This window comes from Geospiza fortis, unplaced genomic scaffold, assembly GCF_000277835.1.
Source record: "Geospiza fortis unplaced genomic scaffold, GeoFor_1.0 scaffold1081, whole genome shotgun sequence".
Lineage (NCBI taxonomy): Eukaryota > Metazoa > Chordata > Aves > Passeriformes > Thraupidae > Geospiza > Geospiza fortis.
In genome coordinates, this window is record NW_005054503.1 from 655,025 (window position 1) to 665,094 (window position 10,070).

Below are 10,070 nucleotides of genomic sequence, written 5' to 3' on the forward strand. Positions count from 1 at the left end.
CCATCAGAGCAGAGATCCTCCTACAGCCAGCTGTGCAGCCCACTGTGAGGCAGCCATGCCCCTGCAGCCCTTGCAGGAGCAGAGATCCACCTGCAGAGCCTGGAGAACCCACATCAGAGCAGCTGGATGCCCAAAGGAGGCTGTGAACCACCACAGCTGGAATGCTCTCTGGTTTTTCTCTCTCTTAGCATTGGTACTGCTCTTCACAAGGAGGAGTTTTGGTGGATCTGTAGAACAGGCTGGGACAGAGTAGTTCTCACTGCACACTGACATTTTTGTTTTGATTACATTTTTCGTTTCACATCATTATCAACTTTTATAAGTGTCTATAAAATAGGTGCAGGATAGTAAAAGTCTTTGGACTAAGTAAATGGACATTGTGCTAAATGAGTTCTGCCTTTGATGCTATTATCTCTAAATCAGCATAGATTATTCAGGCTAGGGGCTTTTAGAATCATAAGTGGCTGGGATCATTTCTCAGTTCATCATCCTATTACCCATAATGAGAAAATACTTCTAAATATGAAGATTACTCTTCCAAAAGATCCCTTGTGAACAATTCCCCAGGGACTAACAATATTTATTAACTCTTTTCTTTCTGCATGGAAGGGATTGAGATAAACTCAAAATTTTCAAGGATTATCCTGAAACATTCAGCAACTCTGAATTTGCTATCACTCTCCTGGGAGCCCTTTGGCTCTGCACTCCCATCTCTAACAGAACTTGTTTAGCTTCCACCTCTGCAGCTTCTTCTCTGCAGTTATGTAAATCCAGCTGCTGGGGCTGAACCTGGAGTGCCATAAAGCCTTTTAAAACTTCATTTCATTATTTTTGAGTGGGTCTGTTTATGCTGGTATTAAGTTTCCATTTCATCAAGCATAAGTTTTCCTGTCTCTCCAGCCAATGATTTCTGCTTGCAAGCTTGAAAAAATGACATCTCCCTTCCCTGCCCAAATTGGGAACACCCTCAGCGTAACCGTGATGAAGCTTCCCTGTCATTCCTTCATTTTCCCACACCTTTACTGACTCATTTCCCTATTGTACAGGTAGAATTACTGGGTTTATTTACTGGGCTGCACATTTCTAAGAACCTATTTAATGCACAGTTTCATGAGACAGTTTTCATGGAATATAAACTGCATATTCCAGCTCTCGAGTAACAGATTCCTTTTACCCTGCACTGACTTACACACAGGTCTCTAAAACAATACCTTCTTTTTCTGCTGGGCAAGGTGAGATTTCAGCACACCACACCTAGGAGCTAATCCCATCTGGGAAGGCTGCTGCTCTTGCTGTTTGGTCCCGTTGTATTTCCAAGGAAGGAACTCAGATCTGTGATTAAGGAGCTGATTAGGTGTCAAAAGCCTCCATTCAGTCGTGAATGTCCCTTGCAACACCATTTTATATCGGTTTCTGCTACCTGCATTATAGAATTCCCCTCTAATGTCCATTTACTCAGGTAGTAAAAATCAAACCAGATACAAAAAGTCACTCACAGCCTGGCCATGAGCTATGAGTTGGCATCTCAGAGGTTTCACAAAATCTTCTGCATTTCACTGCAAAAATTACCACGCTCAGCTTGGCCAAACCAGCACCATATTTTCATTTATGTAAACCATACTTCTGTAAATCTTCTGTAAATCACAGAGATAATGTCTTTTACAACAGAGCAGGAAGCAAATGCAAATGAGGTTTTCTTCTCCGGGTGAACTGGGATATTTTGCATGTTGCTACCTCCAGCTTCTGCCCTGCTTTGCTACTGTTTTCTTAACCTGTTTTCACAGAAAATTACCTGTGCTGACCTAATTACTTATTACAATTTGTGAGGTATTGTCAGAGATCTGCATCTGCAAAGAGCACACGATGTTTGCAAATGTTTTATTTCACAATTGTTTGAACGACTTTCCGGGCAGGCACCAGCCCGGGTGTTACCAAGCAGCTCTTTGATGGCAGTTCATGACAGACTTTTCTTGTATCATCACTAAAGTTGAAAGAGTCTCCTGTTAGCACCATGTCATACCAGAAGCCGGAGGTTTACTTGCTGAAATCATTTAGTGATATTAAAGATGAGTAGAAAGAATTTACAAAAACAGAAAGACTGAAAGATAGTGTGAAGGGTGAATTATTTTACAATTGTTTCCTGCGTGATCTTTACTCCTTCATGCACAGCATTTCCTGGCAGCTGCTGGAAGGACCCTCATCCAAACCAGGTTGACAGCCACATTCATCAAAAATAGGTCCTGGTTATTTGTCTGGTCTTTCATTCTTTCATCAGGAGATAATTCTCCATGCAGCTCCATAACCACAGCTAAAATACACTGCAAGATGTCAACATTTAGAAAAACATCCCTGGAACTATCAGTGTCTCCTGGATCTGTTCCCTGACAGTTTTGCACACATACGTACATGTGGTGATGAGAGGTTTATGCATTATGAAATTAAGTTTTTAAATTAGATGTGGGGGTTTTAACATAGCTGTTTTACTTCATGCTGTCTTGTCATACAAAGTCTTTGAAATTCTGTGTCATTCTGGGAATTTTTTTTTGTGAAATTTATTTTCTTTGCTTTGGCAGAGATGGATAAATCAACAGGGCCACTCATCTTGGCTTCTTTGACAGAGTCACATTCTCTCTGTAAGTGCTGGACATGGCATTGGATGCCAAAACTTGAGTTTTGGGTTCTTCTTGTGCAAAAAAGCACCTCCTAAATAGAAAAAGTCAATTTATTTACACCTAACTGGCATTTAAGATGACAATTGCCCCAGAGATCCCAGGGTGGGACTGGACAGAATATAGTCCTGTCACATCCCTGCGAAGAATCCTCACATTAATCTGAAATCACTTTTTTTCTGAGCCATGTTATTGTTGCTTTCTGAATTTAGGGTAATATATAAATCAGCCAATTTCAGCTGCATTTAAGCACCAGTGCTATTCTATTTCACTTTTCCTGTGTCTTGAAATCCCCCATAAAGCAAATTAATTATTCTTAAAATAACAACAATAATAAAATTAATAGCCTATGTATTTTCTCAAACAAATGTTTTTTATAATTTCAGAATGTCTTGTTTAATGACCATTATCCAGACATTTAAAATAAAGCCTTTCAGGAAAGATGTCTTCCTCCTAAAGAATATTTTAAGGCTCCCAACATGTGCCGCCAAATCTGTGCTTGTCACTTTTTTGGTGGAAATAGCTATTTTAGAACTGTTTATATATTGTCAAAGTTAGGTTCCAAAATGAGCTGCAGTATCTATTAAAAAGGGGGATAATATTATTTTAGAGAAACTAATTGGAAATTTGTTTTTAGCTAAAGTAGTTATTATTTCCATTATGACAAGCTGGAAGCAGATGAATTTCACCTTTATCTTCTGCAGCCTGGTGTCTCACACTATTTATTCAAACTGAAATTAAAACCTGAGAAAATCCCAGCGAGACATTTTGCACCAGTTAAAGATTATTCTTCTGGAAAAGAACTTTTGCTCAACAATTTCATTATGTTGTTACAAACGTATTTATTATAAAAGGGGGATACATCAATTAAAATATACCTGGCCTTGCAAATCTCCCCCTTCCCTTAATAAAAAAAGAGCTTAAAACTGAACTTTTCTAAAGAAACTGAATTTAAGGAAATGAGCACCTGAAAGAGGGGTGGTGCAGCACCAGGAAAACCCACGGGACAACAGATGCTCTGCCAGCTTTGGGAACCACCTGGGCCCTCCCAGCGCTGTGTAAGGGCACAGCCCAGGCAGCCCATGCAAGAGAAGGGCAGAAAATAAGGCAGAAATCTCTGTCTGCACCAGGCTGCCTTCACCCTGCCCTGCCAACCTGTAGCTCTGTGCCCAGGGGAAATAAAAAGAATGTCCTGCTTGGACCTGCATGGGACAAAAGGGACAATGTTGATCCTGCACATTGCGCAATTAAAAATAACACCAAAAAAGCAGCTGGATGCAAACTTTGCCAAGGGCTGCACACACAGGTGTTGTCCTTGGGTGAGTTTAAAGCTCTGAGTCCTGTCCCCCTGTGAGGAGAGCCCCACACAAAGCCACTGGATCCACGGAGTGCCCAGCCTGGCAGTGGCACTGGGAAAGCATCACCTGCACATGGAAGCAGTGGGGTGAAAAATTATTTTCTACTCTACTGCCTAAAGTATATTAAAAGGGATAAGGTCACAGGGGTGCAGGCTACTTTTCATATTTGGAAGAAATTTTTTTCCAGAAGTGTATAATGATAATTGCATGAGGAAAGGGTGGTTAATAATTTTCCGTATTAATTCAAACGTACAAAAGTTAATTGCGGCTTGGCAGTCTGAGATATACAAATTAGAAGAGTTTAATTCTGCTAATCCTCAGTTTAAGTTGCAGGGTATTGAATATAAATATGATTGTCTCACAAAGGGATGAATCCTGCCTCCACCAGAGCCTGTAGGAGCTTTCCCCTGGCTTCAGAAGGAGCTGGGTTCAGTCCCACATGTCTGGGCTAGCTGTGCATGGATGAGAGAGCTGGCTCAGGGAAAGGAAGCCTAACATGATTTTTCTCTCAGAATATGGGCCAAAAATTCCTTGGAGATCCTGAAAAACTCTGGAAAACTTCCCCAGCCCTGCTATTCCATTCAATCAGCTATTTTTGGCTACTCCCATGCACTGTGGATGAAGTTGAGTTCTCTGTGGTTTTCCATTCCCCACTTCCCTGTCTGACTGATCAAAGAGCCAACTCCAAAAATCCCTGAAATTCAAGAGCTGTAACACAGCCTGTGCCACTCACATTCACCAGCCTGCAGCAGTCCAGCTGAGGGTTTGACCAAACCCTCCTTCTCCCCTGAATGCTGTTGCCACCACTTGTTTTATACATCTCCTCTGAGAACATGACAGACTTTAGCCCCTTTCTCCTGTGAGTAAACTCTGGGAGATCAGAAGAAAGCCAAGCAAACTTACAGCCAGAGGCTGGATATTCTAGGTGAAAATGTTGCTGTTAGGCTTCAGTGGATGTAGGATGAGGGATAATGCAGTTCAGACCTCCATCCCTCAGCTAGTGTGTGTTTTGGGACAATTCTTGTCTTTGAACACCTCTGAAATGGCAATAAAGCTATTTATCCACCTTTGCAAAGTATCTGCATACCTGTAGAGCTGAGAAGTGTAATTTAAGGTTGATGAAGTGAGAAGGATTTCATCGCTTATGTGATACATCTGGGCCAAGCACCCTGCCATCATTTGATTTGAATTCGTGCGCACAAGCAACATGATATAAATAATACAATGATCAGCTCAATCAGAAATGTATATTGCTTGAAAATACCCACTTGGCTTGAAATATTGCAAGAAAATCAATCCAGGATCACTATAGACTTTAATAAGAACACAAGTTACCACACACACCCGATGTGAGCCAAACCCCCTCATTCTGAGTTCAGTAATTGCTGACCTTTCAGCCATTATTCATCAATTTAAGGGAAAAAGCTGAACCCAGAGTATTTTCCAAACAATTCTCCTGCCTTCCTGGTGATGACTATTATATGCTGTTCTAATTAAACAGCTTAATTTACATCTCCCATCATGAGAGGATATGAGCACCAGAGCAGATTTATCCCTCTGGACTGCTTCCCTCAGTCACTATGAGGCTGCAGAAGTATTTTCCCCCCTGGACTTTCAAAAATGCAGAAACAGAGATGCTCTGTGATTCTGCGTGAAATAATTTCGATGTCACAAGAAATGTCATTAAAACCACTGCAGTCTTTTAATAAGCCCCTTCTTGGGAGGATGGATGTTCAGCCTCCTCACATCAGTGCTCAGCAGAGTAACTACAGGGGAGCTTTGTGCCCATGTGCCTGTTACAAAATCTGTTTCTCCAGGGTTTATAATTACGGCATGCCTATAAAAATTTACTTTAGTCTGAAGCTCAGGATATAGTTTCTCAGATGGGGAGGAAATATTGCTGGCTGAACTTGGTTTAAATCTATTTTGAGTTTCAAGAATACAAAAATAATAAGGTTTGTGGGTTTTATATGCTTTTTCCATGCTTCTATAATTCAGAAAGAAATCACTTTGCAGAATAAAGTGTCATGTTTGTTTATACAGTAGAGTGGGAGAAAAAAATAACACAGATAAAACTTTTTATAGTGGCTAGTGAAAATTCTCAGAAATTCATTTTCTCAAATTTCCCTGTAGTGTCCTCAGACCAAAGCCTTGCCCTGAATAGATATGATAATGCATTTTGCAGGAAATCAGTGGCTTGTGGAGAACTCTTTAAAGCAGTGGAGAAATAAGGGATTTATTCTGCATCAGATGAAGATTTGTCTGCTTTGTCCCCGTATCCTGGACAGCAGAAGAGTCATGGATGGGCAAAGGGGCAAAAGGCATTGCTGAGACACCCTGGCCCTGTGGCAGATGTGTTCAATCAAAACTGGCTCATGCTTAGCTAATTCCAACAGGCATTTTTCTCATTTCCACATTGCAGCACTGAGGAGGAAAGCAGAATATGCCCTTACAAAGATTGCTAATAAAAACATCAATAACTGGGGCTGTACACAACTGAGAATTCCCATTTATACTGGTATTGCCAAATGTCTTGCAATATTTAGCCTCTGGCTTTTATCAATAAAGAATGGAATGGTGCTGCTAAACTGAAATATTGGCAACATGAGCAGAGCCCAGCAAACACAGACAGAAAAGATAAGACAGAAAACAAACCCTATAAATCTTAGTGTAATATTTTTAATTTCATTTGGAATTCAAAATCAAGTCAGTTTTATCCATTTAAATATTATTCAGTCTGTCTTTGTCAGCTCTTCCCCATTAGACAAAATGTTCCACTTCTCAATATTCTGCTTCTGTGTCAAGTTGACAGGGTCATTTTTCACATGGCAAGCTGAGATTAAGGTGATATTAAACCACTTTGCATACAACAACCAAAAACATGCTGCAACAAAAAAAAAAACTTGTTATTTTCTTCTGCTGGTGTCATTAAGGATGCCCTTCTTAGCTAATCTGGTGGGTTCCTGAATATCTACAACTTTTCTTGCCTCAGGGAATACTGATATGGTATTGCAGGTTTGGAAATTCTCTTTGGGCCCCCAGTCATAACACTCTCTTTTTCCCATTAGCAGCTTTCAGCATAAAGCAGCAAAATACAGCCAGTCCTAGGTAACCACTAACAGGCAGTGCAGGGGCACACCCAAAATATTGCAAATAAGATACATTTGCCACAGTGAGCTTTTTCCTTACATTTCAAGGGAAGGAAAGGAAGTGTTTTTAACTAGTTCAGTTACATTTTAAATTTTAAGCCTAGCACTAGGACTTCTTTAAAGTCAATCTATATAAGGAGAATTACCTCGGTGTGTGTTATTTCCACCTTGCAATGGATCAAGTATGTCACTCCCACAAAATGATTGAATAAATGAGTTTTTTAAAAAAATAAAAACCTTATCAAGAAACATGACTATAAATGCATTTGTCCTTCCTTCAACTTCAGGCTTTTAGTATTACTGATTCAGATTCCATATGTAAAGGAATATATTGAGTGTGTGCGTGGGTATAAGAGGAAGTATGTATATCTTCCACGCCTGGCTGAAATCCAAATGTGTTCCTAAATCCCAAAGAAATTCTGCCCATCTGATATCCTGGCAGTGTAGGAGAGTGTAACTGTGGGGGAAAGGGTGGGCTCCAAGGAGCAGCCAGTGCTGTGCAGAGAGATGCAGGGATAACTTGATGAGGATGCTTTACTCCAGCAGAAAAGCTCTCCAGGAGTTTAAAAGCTCCATCTCTGTAGCAGCTCTGGAAATCCCAGAGCAGATGTTGGACATAATTCAGATCTTTGGGTGTTTGAGTCTCAGCTTTCTGCTGTTGCATCATGTTTGGTTTCCTATCAGTTCAGTCATGCTCTTTGGTGCTAAAAGTCATTGGAAATCAGATTTTTCTGTAAATTTGGGCTGAAATCATCAGGACTAAACTATGCAACCACAGTTCCTGCAGCAACACAGAAAAGAAAAAAAGATACAGGAGCATCATCACAAAACTAGTCACTTGGCATTAAACAATCAATACACCGTGAAACTTCACTGTTTGTCTACCATCTCTTTTCAATATTTTCCTTTTAAATGTCATGGAAAGCTAAGCAGTCTGATTTTTCTGAGTGAACCTTCAAAAATGCATTTTTCTTCCTTAATAGGAAATTTTTCATGATCACTCCTGTGCTTCCTTTGGTAAAACAAAAGTGATATTCAGCCATATTAAAGCAGTGCTATGCAATGGTCCATTGCAAGAGAATTCAGGAAGAAAAATAAAAAAAAAACTGTAAGCAGAGTAGCCAGAAAACAGACACACTTTCCAAATGAGGACCCAGGGCAGGCCTAAGCCAGTAGCTTTTCTCATTCTTTTACAACATTACTTCACTGCTTTTATTCACCTTTTTGACCCTGCAGTTTCTTAGCCAGTATTCCATAAAGCCAGGGGAGGTTCATCAGTTCAGCTCTTTTCTGCTGTATAAAACTTCCAGACAGTGATTTTTTTTCCTCTCTCATACTTAGGTAACTTCATAATGAAACACTAACTTGGAACCCATAAATCCAGTTACTTTCAAATAAGTTTCAGTTGGGCATCAGAACTTTAAAGGACATATTAAAAAGAAATAGATTTTTTCTAGGTTTGTCCAGTAGCATCCAGGACTCATAAAATTACATTAAATATCAGCTTCACTTTTCACAATATTGCAGTCATGAAGAACTAGCTCAAAATTGATTTATTGATCTCTAAAAAGACAGATATATAAGGTTATTAAGTTAATACGTCAATATGCGAAAAATCTATTACTTGGGCTTGCTAACATTCCTGTGTTGGTTAACAGTGGATATAAAAAAGGACAAGGCAGACCCCTCCCCTCAGAAACAACTGCTCACAGGCAAGAATTCAGCACAATGCCTTTTCTGGGAGGTACCTGCTTCTAGGATGGAGTCAGTGAGAAGCATCAGTTGATGTTTATTTGCTTCCAAAATTAAGTTTAGTATTTAGTCCACATTCCAAAATTTGTACTCCATTTTTCCAACCTCAGTGTCTACAGTTGTACCAGGACCTGACACAGACTTACACTTACACATATGTCTGAATTATTTGGCTAATTCCTTTTCCTATGAAGTTACATGCAAGGAGAAGAAGTGAATGTTCAGTGTTTGAAAATCAGCCATGAGCCAAAGTATGGATTTAAGGAGATAGATAGATAGATAGATAGATAGATAGATAGATAGATAGATAGATAGATAGATATAGCTATATATAGATGATAGATATAGATATATAGATATAGCTATAGATATAGATTAGATATATAGTTATAGATGATATAGATATAGATAGATGATATAGTTATAGATATAGCTATAGATAGATATAGATATATTCAGAGAAAAGTGTTTCACTTCACAGATGTAAACAAAATCCTTTTGCAGTCAGACAAAGCAAGGTTCTTGTGGTCCTTCATTCTGAATCCATTAGGGTTTTCAATGATTTATGCACAGGCAGAATTTCTGTGCAGTGGGTTGGCTTTTGTCACATCACCTCAATATTTCTAATGAGTCTCTAATGAGAGGTCAATTACTTATGGAAATTAGAAAAACATTCATTGAGGAACTGGTCCGAGGCAAAGTGTGCTACCCCATAATGTTTTGATATCAATCATTACGGCATTAATGAATATTTTACTCTTTTTCATGTTACAGCTTATTTCCCCAACCTATAAAATAGCCTTAATATGACTTTGAAACAAACATTAGTAACTGTCCTAAAAATGTAATCATATTGTATTTATGATAACTGCAGAGTATCTTTTTTGCTTTTTCTATAAATGGTTTGCTCAGGCATCAACATCTTGCTGTGAAACCTTTAGCTGATCAGAACACCAGGTTTGCTGTGCTGAATCAGAGCCTGGTCTGACACCTGCCCTGGCTCCATTTCCAGGCACTACATGGTGGGAAAAGGACATCCTGTACAGCACCCAGCTGGCTGGATGGAATCCAAACTGGTGCTTGCAAATTGTCCTCCTGACCCCAGGTACCCAGCACTGCAGGAAAACATCCAGAGCCTGCAT